We start from the raw sequence: 23452 nt of genomic DNA on the forward strand, positions 1-23452 counted from the left end.
GCATTGTAAAGCGACACTCGCGACACTGATTTAAGGTGAGTTTTCGTGATTTCGCATGGGTTGAAGAAATTAATTTCAATTTCGCGCACAGCAAGAAATATCTGCATAACTGGGCGTGTCATGAATATTTTAAATCACTGACCTATAATTGGAGAGCAGAAGGGTTCCCCGTTGATGTTACGCGAAAAAAAATATTATTTAAGTTTTTTTATTTTTAATATATTATTTATAGCATTTTTACAAAATCTACAAAAAAATATTGATTTTATAAATTATGTGGCAACCCTCAAACATTTCAAAATTTTTTCTCTCTAAAATTTCTCATTCTTAGAAAGTATATATATATGAATATGAAATTCAAGCTATTTTATTTATGTCAACTCGAAGTTGAATAGGTGGCAACACCATACTTTAACTAGTAGCCATAGCAAATAGAGGTTTCCTAATAGAAATATTGCCAAGTTTCATCTATTTAACTGCAATTGACGTTAATATTATTTTTGAAGTGGCTACCCTCTTTAATGAAATCTTCGAACACTTTAAATAAAATCTCGATTAAGTCTCTAAGTAAGTCTCTGGTTTAGAGTTATTTGACGATAATATCTAAATTAAATTAAATTTTTTAATTTTTTAATTATATGGCAACCCTATTAAAATTTAGTATAATAATTATTTTCAAAATAATGTTTCTTTGTGTAAAGCTTTTCATTAAAAAAACAAGTTTATTTCATTTATAATTTTTAATATATGGCAACACTATATTTGAAATAGTGACAATACCAAATAGTGTTTTCATAATAGAACTATTGCAAATTTTAATTTATTTAACTGAAATTGTATTATTTTGGAAATTATGTGGCAACCCTCGATAAAGAAATCTTCAGAAATTTCAAAGAAAGTTTCGAGTAATTCAAAAGTAAATGAAAGTCTCTAGTTTAGTATATTTTGACGATTATAGAAACTAGTTTATAAAATATATGGCAACCCTAAAAAAATTGTATACGGTAGTTATTTTAAAAATTGTCATTTAAGGTTTATTTTTAAATATGTGGCAACACTAAATCTCTGTATATGGGTATACAAAACAAAATTTAACTATAGCTTTACTCACATGTCTTTAAGAATCTTTATAGCTCATTTCCCTTTCTCACAAAAAATATAGCGAAATAATATCCTTAGCGCCCACAAATATGCAACGCAAATGCTTAGTGGCATTCATAAAAGTACTCACCTAACTGTTAACTGTAAAATAAAACTCCAATAGATCACTTACAAATAACAATTCCAAAAAGTTCATGCTTGAAGGATAGTCTTGAAAGAATGGCATAATGGCGCAATAATCATGTCGCTGCTTAACTACACACTAACCACAAGTATAGCGTGCAATAACCGAGAGATGAGAGATGAGAGCAGACCATAAAGAATCGGAATTTTATTGTTGCCACAATTGCGTGTATTTATGTACATGAGAGCGTGAATTTGTGTGACCACTTTCACTCGCAAACGACGCGTCAGAGCAGACAAAGTGAAATTTGCATGAACTATTTATACTTGAAATCACTTTATGTTGCTACATATAAGTTAGTGCCAGTAAAGAGTTGGATTAAGCTCAGGCAAATGTATATTATTGTTGCAGGATTTTTGTTTCGACAAATATATATGAAAATTTCGGGTTATTCAGTTTTATTATATATACGGTGGAAATAAAGATAACATATACTTTAGAATACAACAGTAAAGACTTCAAAGTCTTTATTTAGAACCAGTAGCTATTCGAAAATATCCTCATTTTCGCTTAAATCAAAAACTTTTTATTAAATTTGTACTGATGCTCTTAACACCAAGTGATTATGTATTTTCTGTTTCGCTCCCAAATGTAGGCAACATATTTAACAAACCCGTTGTTAGGTAACCATTTCAGCAAAGATCAGCTCCGATTACATTATTATAAAGATTTAAATGCTCAAATAAAGAATTAGTCTTGAGAAAAAAGTATTGAAAGTAAAAGGATAGACTATTTCGTTTTTCTCACCTATTTGAGGAAGAGAAAAAATAGAAGAAAGTTTAGTTAGTAGAGTGAAAGCATTTATTTAAACTACATGTACACATATAATGCAAAATTCAATTCATTTTAGAAAAAAAATTTATTAGCTAAATACCGAAGACATACATTAAACATTTATAGAAAATTTATAGATCCGAAAATTATGTTTTTTAATTTCGTCTATGTTTTTATACTCTCGCAACAAAGTTGCTAGAGAGTATTGTAGTTTTGTTCACACGGTTGTTTTGTTGTTCACGGTTGTTTGTAACATCCAAAACTAAACAAGTTAGATATAGGGTTATATATACCAAAGTGATCAAGGTGAAGAGTGGAGTTCAAATCCGAATGTCTGTCTGTCCGTACGTCCGTCTATGTAAGCTGTAACTTGAGTAAAAATTAAGATATATTGATGAAACTTGGCACACTTATTTCTTGGCACCATAGGAAGGTTGCTTTCGGAATCGGACCACTGCCACGCCCATAAAATGGCGAAAACCGAAAGCACATAAAGTGCCATAACTAAGCCAAAAATAAAGCTATGGAAATAAAATTTGGTATGAAGAGGCATATTTGTATGTAATTTTTTTGGGTAATTGGGCGTGGCCCCGCCCCCAAATATGTTTTTTGTACATATTTCGCAAACTAATAGAGTTATATAAACCGAACTTTCTGCAGTCGTTTTTTTAGCCACTTCTTAATACAGTCTAAAAATGAAAGAAATCGGATAATAACCACGCCCACCTCCCATACAAAGGTAAGGTTGAAAATTACTAAAGGTGGGTTAACTCACTAACGAAAAACGTCAGAAACACCAAATTTCACATAAGAAATGGCAGATAGATGCTGCACTCAGATTTTTTTACAAAATGGAAAATGGGCGTGGCATCGTCCACTTATGGGTCAAAAATCATATCTCAGGAACTAATCGACCGATCAATGAAACTTCGTTTGTGATAGTTTCCTTACATCCCAATGATATGTTGTGGAAATAGGCCAAATCGCTCCACAACCACGCGTGCTTCCTATATACCAGAACTTTGAAGACGATCTGAATCGTTTACTTTACAATATATAAAGTAAGTACTAGTGAAGATATCGACGCAGAACTTTGCATAAATACTGCATTTATAGTGTGGCAGCCCCATTCTAAAAATAGCCGAAATCGGACCATAGGTTTTTAAGGCCCCATATAACGAACACGAGGGCCTCGGTGCTTCTAACTTAATATTATGGTTTCCAACTTTCAATAGACTTTATACAATATATATAACGAATATTGTGTATTATATAATATAAATTAAGTTAAATAAATAAATTCCGAAAGTATAAATTGTTCGGTTACACCCGAACTTAGCCCTTCCTTTCTTGTTTCTTATCAGTTTTTCCAGTCGGTTTATGTTACTGTCATTATTACGATAAATATACTGCGCTCCGAAATGTAGGCAACATATTTGCTAAAGCTGTTTTTAAGTAAATATTTCACTAAAATCAGTATGCACATTTTAATTATCTTTTCTCCAGTCTGTTTATATCACAGATATATTTACGATAAAGTTTTTGCGCTCCTAAATGTATGAAAATATTTTTCAGTAAATATTCCACTGGGAACAGTTTTAAAAATATAAGAATAGAATGATTTATATGATCAATGCAGAATTTTTTTGGCCTAGTTCACGATGTTTTTTACAGTTAATGGAATAATAGTATCTCTCGGATAATTCTTCAAATATTTAAAGGATGACATAACAACAATTTTATCTATTTTAGGCGTTAGATTTCGAGACATAACAGGATCTATTTTTAAAGACAGTATGATTCTTACAGAAAATGAAGGGGCTTCGAACAATTATAATAGAAGGTAATAAAAAAATATAACGAATTATTCTGAGAGGTAGCCAGAATTAGAGACTTCTTTCATATATTACAGTCTATTGCTATGAACTTGGACTATAATAAAGCTCATGCTCTCAGAAGTGTGAGAATTTCAACTTTTTAACCACAAAAAATTTGCGTAATATTTTTTACAAAATCAAGCCTCACTTTTCTATCGTTCATCTAAAATTGTCCGCTCCTTTCTCACCAGTTTGACGCTTATTTGCGTACTTTTGCCGAAATGTACTTTGTGGTCGTCTGTAGTACCAGATTCCAGCATAAGAAAATACATCAAGCTACTTGGCTGTCTCCTGATCGAAACACGCGGAACCAAATCGATCACGTTGTGATAGACGGAAGACATGTCTCCTGTGTTTTAGACGTGCGTACGCTCCGAGGACCAAATATAGACTCGGACCATTATCTGGTCGCAGCGAAGATACGCACCCGCCTCTGTGCAGCAAAGAATGCCCGTCAACAAACACAAGGAAGGTTCGACGTCGAAAAGCTGCAATCGCAACAGACAGCCACGAAATACTCTACTCGACTTGCACTCCTGCTCTCTGAGAGCACTCATCAGCATCTCGGTATAAGGGAACTGTGGAACGGCATCTCAAACTCACTGCGTACCGCTGCAGCCGAAACAATTGGTTTTCGGCAACGACAAAAACAAGCTGGTATGATGAGGAGTGCCGTCTCGCAGCGGAGAGAAAACAGACTGCCTACCTCGCAACATTGCAAACGACCACAACACGTGCGGGATGGGATAGATACCGAGAGCTGAAGAGGGAAGCGAGACGCATTTGCAGACAAAAAAAGAAAGAGGCCGAAATGCGTGAGTACGAAGAGCTTGAGAAGTTGGCAGACAGAGGGAATGCTCGAAAATTTTATGAAAAAATGAAGCGACTTAACGAAGGTTTCAAGACCGGAGCATCCTCATGTAGAGACCAAGGTGGTAATCTGGTAACCGATGTCCAGGGCATACTGGGATTATGGAGGGAACACTTCTCCGACCTGCTGAATGGCAGTGAGAGTACAACACCAGGAGATGGCGAACCCGATCCCCCAATCGATGACGATGGAACAGATGTTCCATTACCCGACCATGAAGAAATTCGAATAGCAATTACCCGCTTGAAGAACAACAAAGCAGCGGGGGCCGATAGATTACCGGCAGAACTATTCAAATACGGCGGCGAAGAACTGATAAGGTGCATGCATCAGCTTCTTTGCAGAATATGGTCGGAAGAAAGCATGCCTGACGATTGGAATCTCAGTGTGCTCTGCCCAATCCATAAAAAGGGAGATCCCACAATCTGCGCCAATTACCGTGGGATCAGCCTCCTAAATATCGCATACAAGGTTCTATCGAGCGTACTGTGTGAAAGACTAAAGCCCACCATTGGACCTTATCAGTGTGGCTTTAGACCTGGAAAATCGACAACTGACCAGATATTCACCATGCGCCAAATTTTGGAGAAGACCCGTGAAAAGAGGATTGACACACACCACCTTTTTGTCGATTTTAAAGCTGCTTTCGACAGCACGAAAAGGAGCTGCCTTTACGCCGCGATGTCTGAATTTGGTATCCCCTCAAAACTAATACGGCTGTGTAAGTTGACGTTGAGCAACACCAAAAGCTCCGTCATGATTGGGAAGGACCTTTCCGAGCCGTTCGATACCAAACGAGGTTTCAGACAAGGTGACTCACTATCGTGCGACTTCTTTAACCTGATGCTGGAAAAAATTATAAGAGCTGCAGAGCTAAACCGAGAAGGTACAATCTTCTACAAGAGTGTACAGCTCCTGGCGTACGCCGATGATATTGATATCATCGGAAGCAACAACCGCGCCGTTTGTTCTGCTTTTTCCCGCATGGATAAGGAGGCGAAGCGAATGGGTCTGGAGGTGAATGAGGACAAGACGAAATATCTCCTGTCATCAAGCAAACAGTCGGCGCATTCGCGTCTTGGCTCCCACGTCACTGTTGACAGTCATAACTTCGAGGTCGTAGATAATTTCGTATACCTGGGAACTAGCATCAACAACACGAACAATGTCAGCCTCGAAATCCAGCGCAGACTAACTCTTGCCAACAGGTGCTACTTTGGACTGAGTAGGCAATTGAACAGTAAAGTCCTCTCTCGACGAACCAAAATCAAGCTCTACAAGTCGCTTATCATTCCCGTCCTGCTTTACGGTGCAGAATCTTGGACGATGTCAACGTCAGATGAGACGACACTAGGAGTTTTCGAGAGGAAAATTTTGCGTAAGATTTATGGTCCTCAGAACATTGGCAACGGCGAATACCGCAGACGATGAAACGATGAGCTGTACGAGTTATACGACGACATTGACATAGTTCAGCGAATAAAAAGACAGCGGCTACGCTGGCTAGGTCATGTTGTCCGGATGGACGAAAACACTCCAGCCCTGAAAGTGTTCGATGCAGTACCCGCCGGAGGAAGCCGAGGAAGAGGAAGGCCTCCACTCCGTTGGAGGGACCAGGTGGAGAGCGACCTGGTTACACTTGGGATCTCCAACTGGCGCCGAACTGCGAAGGAGAGAGAGAGGTGGCGCACTATCGTCGATTCGGCTATAACCGGCTAAACGGTTGCAACGCCAATCACATACATACTTTGTAAATTTACAAAAAAAAATTTTTTGCTATTTTTATATATTCTTAACTACATGTGACATTTTATATACACACCAACACGCACTTCAGACAACAGACATTTTAGCGACACAAAAGCGCGACGAGACAAAAACAAGCCAACGCCGACTGACTGGCTCGGCCAAATATGTGACAGCTAGTCAGCCAAGGGTACAACGAAGCTCACGCAAGAACACATATCAACATACATGTATTTATATGTAAATATAACTGTGCATATATTTGGTTGTATGAAATTTCGGCAAACCTCACAAGCACTTTAGCGAGTTCATGGTCGACAAAGTCTTTGAGCACATCTTAACCCCAACACAAGCAGGTCAACTCACACACGTACACAGACAACCACAATATGTAGGAAGAGTGAAAATAACAGCGCACTCATGCTCCTCTACTTACATACATACATACATACACATGTACATATGTATGCCCATATCATTTACATACTTGTTTACATTAGTTGGCTATATTTTTACAAAACTTTTACTTTTTCGTTTTTTTGTTTTTTTTTTTTTGTTTTTATTATTTCGGCAGCTTCATAAATCGCGTTCTGTTTATTTGCGCTTTGTGACATTTCCGTTACACAATTACGCATGGAAAAACAGCAACAAAAAAAACCAAAAAAGTTTTGTTTATTTTCAGTTGACATTTGCAAAAATGTTTTTATAAGCAAAATGCCTTTTGTTTTTTCTAAATTTACACATGTGAAAGTTTATTTGTTGTGTTGCCACACTTTTATTTTTCAAGCATATTCCAACGCTTTTTTTTGTTTTTGTTTTCATATGGATTTTTTTATATTTTTTCTTTTACTGTAACTAAGGCATAGCAGTCAATTCTATATTTATAACATATTTTTCGCCTCTCCTTCTCCACTCTCAACTTCTGTCTCTTACTCAACCTCTTCTTCTCCACCTTCTTTTACTTCTTTCCTTTCTTATTGTTTACTTACAAAAAAGCATTATCTTTAGTTGCTCTTAGCAACTTATGCCTAAGAAAGCATGGATTTCTACTAAAACTTGCGGCTACTCATATGACTGCCTTACTGTTTTATCCTCGAGCTTAAGCATACTTTTGTGCGAAATCATCAAATTCATGTTATTTATTAAAATTGGCAGCTATTTTGGTATTATACTTAGCTGAAAGTTATGTCGTGCGGTGCTTAGGGCAGCATTGTTGCCAGTCACATAAAACACAGAACTTTCTCCTGCGTTAAGCTCGACATTGTTATAAGTTAGGTTAGGTTAGGTTGGGCTAGGACAGGTATGGCCTTTTTGACGTCAGTGCTACACACTTGTTTTGGTTACTTTGGTAGCTCATACCTCGATGTGGTAGTAATCTAAAGCTTTGTGTTTCGATAGATAAATAGAGTAAAGGCATTGTGAGTCAAAACTTACAATTCAACAGTTTCAGTACACTAATTTGAATTCAGGGACTGAATACTTGTCATAAAGAAAACTACTACTACTACTCAGGGACTTACTAAAAAGAAGACTACAAAAGTTGGCTACTATTTGTCTCGATCTTTTCATTAGATGATTCGGAAGAAATTCTCTAAAATCTATTCTTCAAACCTAATTTTGAAATTATTACATTTCATTTTGATAAATTCGACATTTTTTTGCGCTCCAAAATGTAGGCAACGTTTTTGTTAAAACCATGTTTGTATACACAGTATATTATCATAGCAGTATTAAGTTGATTAAATGCACATTTTATTTTAATTCTTCTATCTTTGATAATTATATTATAATAGTTTGATATTATAATAGTTTGATAGTATGAACTTAGTAAAAAGTTAGTATTTTCATTCCATTTCAGAAGATTATGTTTTATATATGACAACAATGGTTCACGTTCATGTCGCATAAATAACTTAAGCTTTATTATATACAAAAATTAAATATATCAAAGAAATGAAATTTGTTTCACATTAAAATATGCTTTATAATCTACTTCAAACATGATGTATACTAACAAGAAAAGTATACAAAGTGAACCACTAAACCACAACTTGAGGAGTGTTAAATTATAAATATAAATTCAAAAATTTCTACGGACAATAAAAAGTTTAAAATAATATAGATGTCGAACATTAATTATTCATAGGCAGAATTAAGGCTATATATAAGGTCAGTGGCAGGAAACATTTTCCTGTAATGCTGAATAACATTTCCGAAAATTATATTATTGTATTTCATAGACCAATCTCAAACATGTATACAGTATTTATTTTATGTCTGCAATTCAATTTTATATGGGCAATTTGGTTCTCAATGAAGTTTATTCTTCGTTAGGGCATTTGGTCATCTATTATAGAAACAAATATTATTATAGTGCTTCTAGTTCTATGAAAAAATTTTAAGCTAGTAAACTTTTAACATTTTTTATTTAGTATTTAAATTTTAGAATCTTTTAACCCTGATTTGTTGTGTATTTCTTGACTACTATACAGTAAGAGTCATTAAAATCAGGAGACATTAAACTCTAGAGCATTCACAACTCTCGTTGATGCTTGTAAAATAGTCCCTTTAGATGTTCGCATATTTTTTATAGATTTGTGTTAAGCATTCTGTCCACATTATTTCTCACATTGGTTTCCAATATTTTGCTGTATTTCTCTCATTTTTGGGCTTGTTATTGTCAAGTATTATATGGAAAATTATAATATTGTTAAGTTTTCGTATCCAATTCAGATTTTTTATGTAATACTTATTCAAAAAGACCAAACTTCTTCAGTGTTGAGCTTATTTTTTGTCTAAAAGTACTTTTGTTTTGATTTTTGTATGGAGAATATGCTTTAAGGTCTCAATAAAACCACTCTTCATCTGAACACCAAGTTTGAATTTATGGACAGTATATTATATTTTTAAGATATCGTTTTGAAATTTTGCAGATGTTATTTTCTCTTCAAGAAGCTGCTTATTTGTCGGAACTGCCGATATCGGACCACTATATCATATAGCTGCCATACAAACCGAACGATCGGAATCAAGGACTTGTATGGAAAGCTTCCGCATTTTACTACATATCTTCACGAAATTTGGTGTGAGTTATTTTTCATAGAAATAATTTAATCTCCGAAAGAATTGTTCAGATCGGTTCCCTATAGCATATAGCTGCCATACAAACTGGACGAACGGAATCAATGGCTTGTATGGAAAATTTTCGCATTTGACGTGGTATCTTCACGAAATTTGACATGGATTACTGCTTAAGGTAATAATATAATCTCGGGAGAAATTGTTCAGATCGGTTAACTATATAACCTCAATGTTTCTAGCAAACAACCCGGCTAAAAAGAATTAGTAAAATGTTTTCTTTTTTTTCACTTACTTTTACTTAAGTCTTTAGATTTGCTTAAACACATAGTTACTAAAAGAAATGCACCTGTGAAGGGTTTTCTTGTATGATCTCAATAAATCAATCTATGAAACCTTATAACTGTTGTTATCTATATTAAATTTTTCTTCTAATTTCACCCAACAATTTATTTAATTTTTTAGAACCAGCCTCTATGGCTTACTGTGTACACAATATCATTGCACTCAAATTCATAAGCACACTTTTAGGCACTCAGGCATTATTCATAAATACGCATACGCATGCATATTAATGCCAAGCTGTCTCAACGTGCGTTTGCATAGCAAAAAGACACGCTTGATAATGCTCAAATAAGTCATGTATATATGTATATGCATATGTATCTGTATGTATTTATGCATTGTTTTGCAGCTGAGTGCATTGTGAATCCGTCTCAACTGCAACGACCGAATATTTAATGCATAAATTTATTTGTCGCACGCACATAAATTGTTGCACACATACATATATGTATATATATATATATATATATTTGGCGTAGGAACCGCTTTAAGCGATTATAGCCGAATCCACCAGAGCGCGCCACTCATTCCTCCTTTTTGCTTTTTGGCGCCAATTGGAAACACCAAGTGAAGCCAGGTCACTTTGCACTTGGTCTTTCCACCGGAGTGGAGGTCGTCCTCTTCCGCGGCTTCCTCCAGCGGGTACTGCATCGAATACTTTCAGAGCTGGAGTGTTTTCTTCCATCCGTACAACATGACCTAGCCAGCGTAGCCGCTGTCTTTTTATTCGCTGAACTATGTCAATGTCGTCGTATAAATCGTACAGCTCATCGTTCCATCGCCTGCGGTATTCGCCGTTGCCAATGTTTAGAGGACCAAAAATCTTGCGCAAAACCTTTCTCTCGAAAACCCCAAGAGTCGTCTCATCGGATGTTGTCATCGTCCACGCTTCAGCGCCATACATCAGGACGGGAATAATGAGCGACTTATAGAGTTTGATTTTGGTTCGTCGAGAGAGGACTTTACTTTTCAATTGCCTACACAGTCCAAAGTAGCACCTGTTGGCAAGAGTGATTCTGCGTTGGATTTCAAGGCTGACATTGTTGGTGTTGTTAATGCTGGTTCCCAGATAAACGAAATTATCTACAACTTCAAAGTTATGACTGTCAACAGTGACGTGGGAGCCAAGACGCGAGTGCGCCGACTGTTTGTTTGATGACAGGAGATATTTCGTCTTGTCCTCATTCACCACCAGACCCATACGCTTCGCTTCTTTATCTAGTCTGGAAAACGCAGAACAAACGGCGCGGTTGTTGCTTCCGATGATATCAATATCATCGGCATACGCCAGGAGCTGTACACTCTTGTAGAAGATTGTACCCTCTCTATTTAGTTCTGCAGCTCGTATTATTTTTTCCAGCAATAGATTGAAGAAGTCGCACGATAGTGAGTCACCCTGTCTGAAGCCTCGTTTGGTATCGAACGGCTCGGAGAGGTCCTTCCCGATCCTGACGGAGCTTTTGGTGTTGCTCAACGTCAGCTTACATAGCCGTATTAGTTTTGCAGGGATACCAAATTCAGACATCGCGGCATAAAGGCAGCTCCTTTTCGTGCTATCGAAGGCAGCTTTAAAATCGATAAAAAGATGGTGAGTATCGATTCTTCTCTCTCGGGTCTTTTCCAAGATTTGGCGCATGGTGAATATCTGGTCCATTGTGGATTTTCCAGGTCTAAAGCCACACTGATAAGGTCCAATCAGTTCGTTGACGGTGGGCTTTAGTCTTTCACACAATACGCTCGACAAAACCTTATATGCGATATTGAGGAGACTTATACCACGGTAGTTGGCGCAGATTGTGGGGTCTCCCTTCTTATGGATTGGGCAGAGCACACTAAGATTCCAATCGTCAGGCATGCTTTCTTCCGACCATATTCTACAAAGAAGCTGATGCATGCACCTTATCAGTTCTTCGCCGCCGTATTTGAATAGCTCGGCCGGTAATCCATCGGCCCCCGCCGCTTTGTTGTTCTTCAAGCGGGTAATTGCTATTCGAATTTCTTCATGGTCGGGTAATGGAACATCTATTCCATCGTCATCGATTGGGGAATCGGGTTCGCCATCTCCTGGTGTTGTACTTTCACTGCCATTGAGCAGGTCGGAGAAGTGTTCCCTCCATAATCCCAGTGTGCTCTGGACATCCGCTACCAGATTACCTTCTCGGTCCCTACATGATAATGCTCCGGTCTTGAAACCTTCTGTTAATCGCCTCATCTTTTCATAAAATTTTCGAGCATTACCCATGTCGGCCAGCTTTTCAAGCTTTTCATACTCACGCATTTCGGCCTCTTTCTTTTTACGTCTGCAAATGCGTCTCGCTTCCCTCTTCAGTTCTCGATATCTATCCCACCCCGAACGTGTTGTGGTCGATCGCAACGTTGCGAGGTAGGCAGTCTGTTTTCTCTCCACTGCGGAACGACAATTCTCATCGTACCAACTGGTTTTTTGGCGTTGCCGTAGACCAATTGTTTCGGCTGCAGCGGTATGCAATGAGTTTGAGATGCCGTTCCACAGCTCCCTTATATCGAGATGCTGATGAGTGCTCTCAGAGAGCAGGAGTGCAAGTCGAGTAGAAAATCGTTCGGCTGTCGGTTGTGATTGCAGCTTTTCGACGTCGAACCTTCCTTGTGTTTGTTGACGGGCGTTCTTTGCTGCACAGAGGCGAGTGCGTATCTTTGCTGCTACTAGATAATGGTCCGAGTCAATGTTTGGTCCTCGGAGCGTACGCACGTCTAAAACACTGGAGACATGTCTTCCGTCTATCACAACGTGATCGATTTGGTTGCGCGTGTTTCGATCAGGGGACAGCCACGTTGCTTGATGAATTTTTTTATGCTGGAATCTGGTACTACAGACAACCATATTTCGGGCCCCAGCGAAGTCGATCAGCCTCAGGCCGTTTGGCGATGTTTCGTCATGGAGGCTGAATTTTCCGACTGTTGTGCCAAAGACACCTTCTTTACCCACCCTGGCGTTAAAATCGCCAAGCACGATTTTGACATCGTGGCGGGGGCAGCGCTCATAGGTGCGTTCTAGGCGCTCATAGAAAGCGTCTTTGGTCACATCGTCCTTCTCTTCCGTTGGGGCGTGGGCGCAAATCAGCGATATGTTGAAGAACCTCGCTTTTATGCGGATTGTGGCTAGACGTTCATCCACCGGGGTGAATGCCAGGACTCGGCGACGGAGTCTCTCTCCCACCACAAATCCAACACCAAATTTGCGCTCCTTTATATGGCCGCTGTAGTAGATGTCACAAGGACCCACCTTCTTCCGTCCTTGTCCCGTCCATCGCACTTCTTGGACGGCGGTGATGTCAGCCTTTAGTTGTATGAGGACATCAACCAGCTGGGCAGAGGCACCTTCCCAATTAAGAGTCCGGACATTCCAGGTGCATGCCCTCAAATCATGATCCTTAGTACGTTTGCAGGGGTCGTCATCAAAAGGGGAGTTTCTCATCCGAGGCTCGGTGTTTGTTTTCATTGGGGAGATTTTTTTATGTGGTGGGTCCCAAGCCCTACGCACAACCGCACAAGCGGGCTTCGCCTTCTCACTTTAGCTCGCCTCCAAACGGATGTCTGTTAGCTACCCAGGGGATACTTGGTCTAAAACCGGAAGTCGTGAGCTGCTTGAGTCATATGCAAAAGAATCGTTCCTGGCCACTCCCAAGTGAATGGCAATCAGAAACTTTCCTCACTTGCGTGAACTTCTACATATGACCCCATCCCCCCCATTATGTATATACATATAAAAATAAATGCATATTTCTTAATCGTATTTCATTGTTGGCTCTTCCGCTCACCTACACACTCACACACACAGGCATATAACCTTCACAGCCGGCCGTGTGCATGAAGTGTGAAATGTATGCATATAAAGAAGCGAACACGAATATATTGAAAGCATTTATTAAATACTCGAATATACGAGTATGTATGTAAATATATATGCGGATATAAATATGAATACATATAAAGTCAGCATTTCAGCAGCACTTACATATGTATACATCTGTGTTTGTGTGTGCTTTTGGTATTTTCTGTGAATTTAATATATTTTGGCAGCTACGAAATTATTTGACACATTTCAATATTTTCTGCATATGCTATGCGGGACAGCAGCTGCCAGTCGTTGTTGTTGCTCAAGGCGATAACGAGTAGTTGAAGTGGAAGCACTGCTGCTCACATATTGACACGCAGTAAGCAATGATTGCAAGTGAAGCAGGCAAATAGAGACTAATAAAATGCAGTGGCAAAACGGGATACAAGCAGTTTACGGTCACATGACTTACGGAAGGTATAAGCATGTGTTATATATAGGTATATAACTGTGTATATATATTCTATTTCGCATGCATATAAATTACATTAAAGTAGTTGAGAGTGCGCTTTTTGAGACGTAGAAATGTAATATACTTTATAACAGATGCTTTGATGAGTATACCAGGAAAGTGGGTCGTAAAATATTGCATTTAAAAAATTGCATTTTTATAGTGAATGAGCTGAAATTGTGTACAGGTGTATTTGGTTATAAATGTTCACAGGTATTTATATTTAATATAAACTTTATTTGGATCCAATTTTATGTTTTCCCGCCAAATCTAATGCAGATCAGTGCAGTCTGCATACTCAACAGTCGATATTAGCTGATATATTACAGCCTAGAGGTATGCTATGTTTTCTCTTAAACTGATTTTTGCTAATACATCTAAAGTAAAGATATCTTGAGCCAAGATTTTCAATTCCACATTTTTAGTGCACTAATTTGCATTCAGAGTTTGTCTAAATAAGTATCACAAATATCCGCATGAGACCATTTATCATCTAGAGAGGATTAGTTGACTTTAATAGAAGATAACAAAAACATACTACTATTTTGTCTCGCTCGTAGATATAATTTTTTCGCTCCAAAATGTAGGCAACGTTTTTAACTATAGCAAATTGTTTGTCCAAATAAAGTCTGGATGTCTTTATCAATTATATATGAAAAAATTGTCCAATTAAAGTATGTAAGTCCTTTAATTATAATCGAAAAAAATATTTAACCCTCTGAGGGTCACAGGTATACATAGTGATCTCTTTTAACGAAATGTTGGGTTAAGGCAGTCGCCGGTTAGAGACTATTACTTAAGGTCTACTTATACATAAAATAGTTTGAATATGAATTCTGGTTTAACAATTTATATAACATATACAGTGGTACCTCGTCTTACGAGTGCCCCAACATACGAGTTTTTCGAGATACGAGCCGACGAGCGAATGGTTTTTTGCTTTTAGTTACGAGCGAAATTCGAGATACGCTTCAGTTTCGGTCAGAGTCAGAGGAAGAGGTTATTTCTACAAGTGCGATAAAGAAGATCTTAGGAATGTGGGAGAGAGTTTCACAGTTCGTTGAAAAAAAAAAACACCCAGAAAAAGTTGCAACAGGTCGTGCATCTGACCTTTTAAATGACACTTGCCTAACTCATTTTCGGAACATTCTGAGAGGGAGGAAGAAACAAACCTCCTTGGACATGTTTTTTTCTAAACGGCCTACAGGTGAAAGCGAGAAAAATGTAGCGAAAAAGGCAAAGACCAGTGAGGATATCTAATTTATTTCTTTACATTCTCTTTTTTGTTTTTGTGTAATAAATATTTGATATTTATAAATACGTTTTTATTATTCAAAACCACGTGACATGGGGTGACATTTTGGAGGTTGGAACGGATTAATGGTAGTTCAATTGTTTTTTATGGGGAAATTTGCTTCGAGATACGAGTAATTCAAGATACGAGCAAGATTGCGGGTCGAATTAAACTCGTCTAAAAAAAGCGAAATCTAATACAGATTTCTAAGTTTCACAAAGATTTTCTACACTTGTCTCCCTTCTTCATTAATTTTTCCCTAATTTTCTCAAAAAAACTGTAATTTGTCTAAACAATGTTCCAACTACAGCGACATCTAGTGCAACTTTTGTATACTCATTACACTCATTCGACTCATTACGAGACATTCACCATAACCCCATATTTCAAAACAAGTTTGTTTCTGAGGAAAAAAATGTTGATTAAATTAACATTTTGTGTAACAACTTTCTCTATCGAAATATTTGGATTAAAAATATTTAAATGGAACCTTCATCTTTCCAAATATCTACATTTAAAGCACCATCTAGTAAAACTTTTTAATTGAAATAATCTCACTCAGTCCAAAAAGTATAAAGCAAATACTTAAAATTTAAATAGAAAACCAAAATTTTATTTCCGCGTGTCTATTTTTGGGCTTAAGCAGATAATTTCACATTTTCGAAGCTTTCAGGTTTCAGTAAAATATTTCAAAGGACAAAAAATAAATCTTGGATTGCTTTAGAAATAAAAAAGATAATATGAACAATATATTTTCGAGAAAACATTACAAAACTTAATATAATATTACAATAGCCTAAAGGTATGCTATAAAAATTTGTTTACGAAATATTTATTATAACATTAAATCAACTGAGCTGAAACTATCGACAGTATATTCTCTTTAGCTAATATGACTATTTGTTGCGCCAATTGTAAAAATTTTTTTGTATTACTCGTTACTTTTCTCCCGAGAATCAGCCTAGTAAGCTAACCTAAAACTACAAATGTGTCACCTTTTCTTTGTACATAACTTCATTTCAAAGTCTAAAATTTCCTTCATTTCCCATATTTCTTAATACGTACTCATTCTCAAATATATTACTCCACCCTCTAATAACATTGCAACAGTGCAGAAAAGACAGTTGAAATGACAGCAACAGCCTTTAGATATGCAAACATTTTTTCAAGACAGCATGCCACTACGCAAACATTCACATTCTCTCTCACTCTCTCGAAAAAAAGCAAGCGAAACATTTGCTTGCACCCACCAAAGAGCTGCATAAAATTTATTTGAATATATTCGCAATGCAAACAACCTGACAAGTTTACACATTCTTACGATTGCGCGCACAAAAGTATGCAAACAAAATGGAATAACAGCTGCAGTGTGACAGCAGAAATGGCAGCAGTGACTTGAGGGGGAAGCATAGCAAATAAAATATGCGTTACGGCGTTGTAGTGGCAGCAACTATTAAACATTTTGCGTATAAGCGTAGATGCGCAGCAACACAGCAAAAACAACAACAGTTTAGCGAATTTAAATTGACGCAATCAGCGTTGGGAATTTTTATTATCTGCTGGGGATTTTGCTATTTTAAAGCAGCATTTTGTTATTCATGCGAGTTTTTTGTGTTTCTTTTTTTGCATTTTTTCTTTGGCTATTTCTTGTGTTTATTTTCGCATTGCAAGTGACGCTATTTTTATATATTTTCTCACATGTTGCACGTCAATCTTTTTTTAGCTTGCTTTGCATTTTATTTTTGTGCGCTTTTCTCTGTGTTATTATTATTTGCGAGCTATTTTTTGCTTTTTGTTTTTTTTTTTTTTGTTTCTGTGGAGCCACCGCAACGCATAGCATATTAATATATACCAACGACGAAGCATAAAAGCGCAAATAAAATGTGAAAGAGCAGCGGAAAAGTGCATGCAACATGCCACAAAATGTGGTAGCAGCGTAGAATACCAAGAAGTGCGCATTAAAGATGCAACAAAGTGCCAGAGAAGTACGCTTAAAACAGCAACAACACTTATAAATATAAACCAATTTAAATGCCATAAAATATGCCCCGCGCTGCAGCAAAAAAAAAACCCACAGTTAATCACGAAATTACTATCCTCAAGCCACGACGGATGCAGTTGTGCTTCAAATCGAAGCTCCGGCGCTCAAGCTACCAATTAAGTAGGCCGCCGCTGCTATGACAACGCAAAATCTCCAGCAATCCACTTGCGCTTGGCCAACGACCTGCGTATAATAAAATGGCAGCAGACAATTGACTGCCGCAGCAGCATTACCGATCTTCTTTCTCGCAACACTCAATTAAATATGTATGTATATGTGTATATGAAGTGCTTAATGGCGAAAAAGTGCAGCTGCAGCTGCTTAACCGGCACACTGAAAAACTTTCGCATTGAAACGCTTGAAGTATTTTGACGACGCCGAGCACAGGATGACGAGAAAGAGGGTGAGGGTGAGGGCGCGGATGAAAGCACGATAATTTAATGCCGTCAGCGCTGATGGCGGTTGAAGTGATGGCTGAAGCAACAGCTGCAAGTGGCTGGTAGTCAAGCACCAGCGTTGCAGGTGGATATAAAGTCATTTGCTGCCCCAATACCCACCCACTGAACGTGGCAACAACCAAGCGCTGCAGCATTGGTGTAAGTAACAGCTTGGTCGCCTGCATACATTGTTGAGGTTGGTAGCGCAGGAAATTGTGAAGTTATTTGCACGAATCATTGAAGACATCCAAGCCAATCAGTTACGCCAACATTCAATGAACTGACAGCACAACCTGAATTTAAAGGGTGTGTTGGAAAAGATAATACATATAAAAATATTTTAGACTTTTTAAAGGTTTCTTTCGGAAATATTTGTTTCTTTTTAATTCAATCATTAAAATTCTTAATTGAGTTGATTAGCAGTTAATGTAGTCAATTAGTGACAGTAAAAGCATTCTTAATTTAATGTCGGCCATAAACACGTTTTACAAATCAAAACTCAAAATACTAACCGCTAATTGAGTCAATTAGCGGTTAATTTAGTAAATTAGTACTCGTAAAAGATAATTTTTATAAGATACATAAGTGTGGGTCTAAAACGCACTATACAAGCAACCCTTTAATTGAGCACTAATTAATTGAGTTAATTAGCAACTAATTTGGTCAATTAGTTGAAGTTAAGAAAAAATTAAAAAGTATAAATAATAATTGTAAATTAGGTGTCGGTATGGGATTTTACAAAGCAACCCTTAAAGCTCTTTATTTAATCAATTAACAGTTAATTTAGTCAATTAGTACCAGTAAGAGAAAACTTTACAAAGTAACACTTGAAACTCTATACTATTGTGAATTAGCAGTTAATTTAGTCAATTAGTAGCAGTAAGAGAAAAGTCTGCTTAATTACATACTTGTCGCTCCTAAAAGCATTTTACAAAGCAAGATTTAAAGCTTTTTAAAGTAGTTAATTAACGGTTAATTTAGTCAATTTATTCAATTAATATCAATAAGAGTAAAATTTCTTAAACTAATTGTTCATATAAAGAAAATTTTACAAAGGATCCTATGAACCATCTTAATTTTGTCAATTATAAGTTAATTTAATGTATTAGTTTCAGTAAAAGGAGTCTATCATATGTAAATGAAGTCTCGGTCTGAAAATTATTTTACAAAACAACACTTAAAACTCCTTAATTTAGTCAATTAGTAACTTTAAACAAAATTCTCTTGAATTAATAGTCTGTTTTAAAAGTTTTCACTAAATACTAGCGAGCACCCTTTAGCCTCAAAGGACGAGTAAGGAAATATTTGCTGAAACTTTATTTCAGTTTTAAAATATTCGATCACTATATATTTACACATCATACCCATACATACATTCCTCGCTTAAATAGCTTTTTATCTCCCCCCACAACACACAACCCTCGACAAGCTGTGTCCTCTTCGACACAGCTGCTCTTTAATTGGAAAATGCGAATGGCATTCAAGTGAACTGGGTATGTGTGTGTTGCTGCTGCCATTTGCAGTCAGGAAAAAGAAAGCATATGACACAAATAAGCAATGAACTCGAAGTGACTTATAAGTTCCGGTTTTTTTATACGAAGAATTGCTTATGTGTGGGTTTGAGCTGAGGCGAAATAATATTTTTTTAGTTTTTTTTTTTTAGTTGGAAAGCAGGTGCTGGGTGAACGTCCGCAAATGTTTAAAAATTCATTGGAAGTTTGCTGTTGATTTTTAGAAATTCAATTTCCGTCTTAACCGCTGCGGGCGGTCAACAGGTGGATGGTATGAAGTTGTGCAGAGTTTTAGAGATTTAAAACAAATATTATGCAATAAAGTTTTATGTTAGAAGAAGTAGTTTGTGTAATAGGGTATACGGTTGGATGTTAATTGCAAAGTTTTTAAATAGTCTGACATTTACCTAACTTATATAATATTAAACTGGGAAAGTGTTCGATTAGGTTTTTGTTTTTGGATAAGGTTTCTTTCTCCGATACTCAAACTCTCGATATAATAATGGTATGCTTTTCTCTTCTAAATATTCTTCTTTTATTATAAACAGCGAGTTATGTTGATCATCAATCCACTCTATACAATATATTTTCTAAGTATCAAGGGTATTGAAGTACATAACCGTAAATATAAAAGTAATCGTGTAGACTGTTAATTTCTATACTTTTTACTTAAAAGTTTTTATCTATCGTCTAATATTTTACAAAATATTAGTATTTCTTTTATGATTAACGTTCTCTTCCTAAATTGACGCTCAATAGAAGATCTTGCGAAGATTTCACTAGTTTTCGAGGATATCTCTTTCTGTCTTTTTCTCTCTGTCTCTCTCTATCTCTTTATCATTATCTGTTTCTGTCACACGCGTCTCATGCCCCCTCTCGATAGATTTCTTGCTACATCCTCGCTCTCTCTCTTTCTCGCTATCTTCTTCAGTCCATCGCTCCAGCTATCATTAGATTTTTTACAACAATCACGCTCTTTTTCTTTCTCGCTATCTCTTTGTATCCCTCGATCCCTCTCTCGACCGATTTCATGCTACAACCTCGCTCTCTCTCTGCTTTTTGCTATCCCTCTCTCGCATTTGATGTGAATATACTATAGAACTTGAATACAAATCTCTCAAAGCCATATTATATTCTTCTTAAGTGGTACTTGCTCTCGGTAATAGCTTAAATGTTGATATTATTGTACTTCGAGTCAAAATTTAATCAAATCAAAAGTCTTTATTTGCATATTGTGGCTATATATAATTTATCTAACCCCTCTTTTATTGCTTATTGAGAGACCTGGCTTTCCAGATTGATTTTGGTCTTAAATTCAATATGAAGTTAACTCATTTCATATCAGATCTGAACTAAGTGACGCTTTGCCTAATCCCTTAGTCTGCCACCCTAGAAACTATATCTTAGAAGGGTTTCGATAGAAACCAATCCAAATTCTTCGCAGAAATTTGCTGCTACTATCTGAGTATCATTCCTTTAGTGTCTCACTGGTATTCGAACTCGAAACCGAAGGCGATAAGCGCACTCACTGTACTCTAGATCTCCTAAATTATTGTGCGAGAGAGACGTTAAGCTCAAAATATAAATTTTTCTTAATATATCAGAAGCCAGTAGGACTCAAACGCACACATTTCCATCAGATTCAATAATACTCACACCACTGCCGAATTCATAATTCCCTTAATAATCTCATAAATTGCCGTTATCACTTTCATCGGTCGTTTATTAAAAAACTTCTATGGCAAAAATGCTGAGCAAAACACAAAAACAAAAATAAATAAAACACTTTTGCAATTACGACGAAATTTTTCGGTGAAAAACTGACGCACATTGTCGCAGAGCAATGTTCATAGTTGACCCAAAAATCTAAATCTAAAATGTAAATAAGGACCTAATTCACAGCATGCAGAGGAAGCACCACACAGCCTCTCGCGCCAATACACACATTACATATACACAACAGCAGAAGTGAGGCTTCAGAGCAAGCAGATACAATTTAGCTAACTACCAAATGAAAAGGCAGAAAAGAAAGTAAAAGAAAGCGGAAAATACAAAAAAAAATTGAAAAAGAAAAAAGTGGAACATTGATGGCGAGGCAGTTGAGGGAGAGAATAAGAGAGCGCAAGGCGTGCTGCAAACTTAGGGGACAAACATGAAGCTAAATAACTGTGAAGTAAAAAAATTCAAAATATTTTGCAAAAAATTCCAAGTTTTGCAATAATTTATGAGCACACACGTGAGCGCCAGAAGAAAGTAAGGGTCGGTGAAGAGAGTGGGAGAGAAAGTGAGCGACTCTCAAGTGTGCGTTGCGGAAAAAAATGTGTCGCAAAGGCAAAAATGGAATTTTGTGCACATAAATATTGGCATAGCGTAAGCAAGGTGCACGAGTTATGCCTTTGGAGACTGCGATACAAGCGCACAAATGCCTTACGCGCCCAGCTGCAGCTCTGGCGCTGACTCTGTTGTTGACTTCTTAATGTGTGTTGTTAAGAATTTGCTCCGACGCCACTGTGTGTGACAAAATCATAGCGATAAATAATTATATTATATACACAAACTCATGCCTGCAACGCCCCACTTATTGCCCCCCTCACCATACACCCAACTTGGGTTCACCACCTTCTGTGTCGGTTTTTCACTTGTGTCACCGTTGGCTGCTGCTGCTTAGTGGCATTTTTATTGCTTACCAAATGCATTAAATAATTTCGCTGCCTCCATACTACACTCCGACGACATGGTTAATGGCAGCGAGAGCAACAACAACAACAATAAATGCTGTTATAATAGCCAGCAGCCAACAACTAATAGCCGTTAGCTAGCAACAACATGAGCAGCTGTAGCGCTAGCAGGCAGCAGAGACACACATTCACTTATATGCCTCTGTGTATCACATAAATAACAATAACAACAATAATAGCTCTACTTAAGTCTACTTTACTCCAGTCAAACCGCCGCGCTGCTTGCCTCCATTTATTGTATCTTGCCTGCTACTTTTCTTAACCAACTTCTTTGCTTCTACACACCCACCTCTTATGATTTTGTGTGCGCTGTGGCAAGTTTTCAGCTTTGCCAGATTCTATAACAAAGTGCCACACCCACTAAGCAGCCTACTTATTACATACACATACATACATATACATATATATATATATCAGGCCTCAGCATCAACACCATACATCCCCCTATACTCGTCACAACCACCTCATTTCTTGTAGCTTGTCTCGTCATCTACACTTCACCGTTAGCATTACCGGTACCTGAGTTTCCTTTCACCCAACAGACTAACGCCACTTTGCTTGCCAACGCCTCTAACATCTTCTGTTTCTAGTTGACACACCACCCAGCGCACTGCTCCCATTCTCTTGTATCCCCTTTCTCTTTTACCCCCACATTCTATTTCAATTCCCTCAGCTCCTTCTAATTTTCTTTACATTTTCACTATACCAGCCACAGTTCTTTTGTTGTTGTTGTCGCCCCATTTTGCACACTTCCATTACGCGCTTTGTGACTTTCCGTTTTGTTGTGGTAGGTTTTTGTTGTTGTAGCGGCAGTGTGTATTTGCAGCCTCAGCAAATAAATTAAGTGAAACGTTTCCGCTCTTGTAAGACATAACTTTGGCATGTTTGGAAGTATAACGCTCGTTCGTATTATCTCGGGGTTTTAACTTTTTTTGGCGACTATCTGTCACAGTGTCTCTCACACTTAGAGTGTTGTGAATGTGCTTAAAAGTTTTAAGCTCGCGAAAAATATATTCCGCTATTTTCATTTCATTTCATAGTCAATTAGTCGCGATTTTATTTTTTGGGTAATCATTTGGTGGATTATTCTAAGTCATTTAATCCATCCAGTCATTTAATTGAAGGCAGTG

At 37.2% G+C, this 23452-nt stretch overlaps 1 protein-coding gene across 1 annotated transcript in view; it reads right to left on the minus strand.

The window, feature by feature from the left end:
* Nucleotides 1-23452, minus strand: part of LOC105218649 (gamma-aminobutyric acid type B receptor subunit 1) — a 343997-nt gene that overhangs the window by 302094 nt on the left and 18451 nt on the right. The gene's annotated exons all lie outside the window — the stretch shown is intronic.

This window comes from Zeugodacus cucurbitae, chromosome 3 (genome assembly GCF_028554725.1).
Source record: "Zeugodacus cucurbitae isolate PBARC_wt_2022May chromosome 3, idZeuCucr1.2, whole genome shotgun sequence".
Lineage (NCBI taxonomy): Eukaryota > Metazoa > Arthropoda > Insecta > Diptera > Tephritidae > Zeugodacus > Zeugodacus cucurbitae.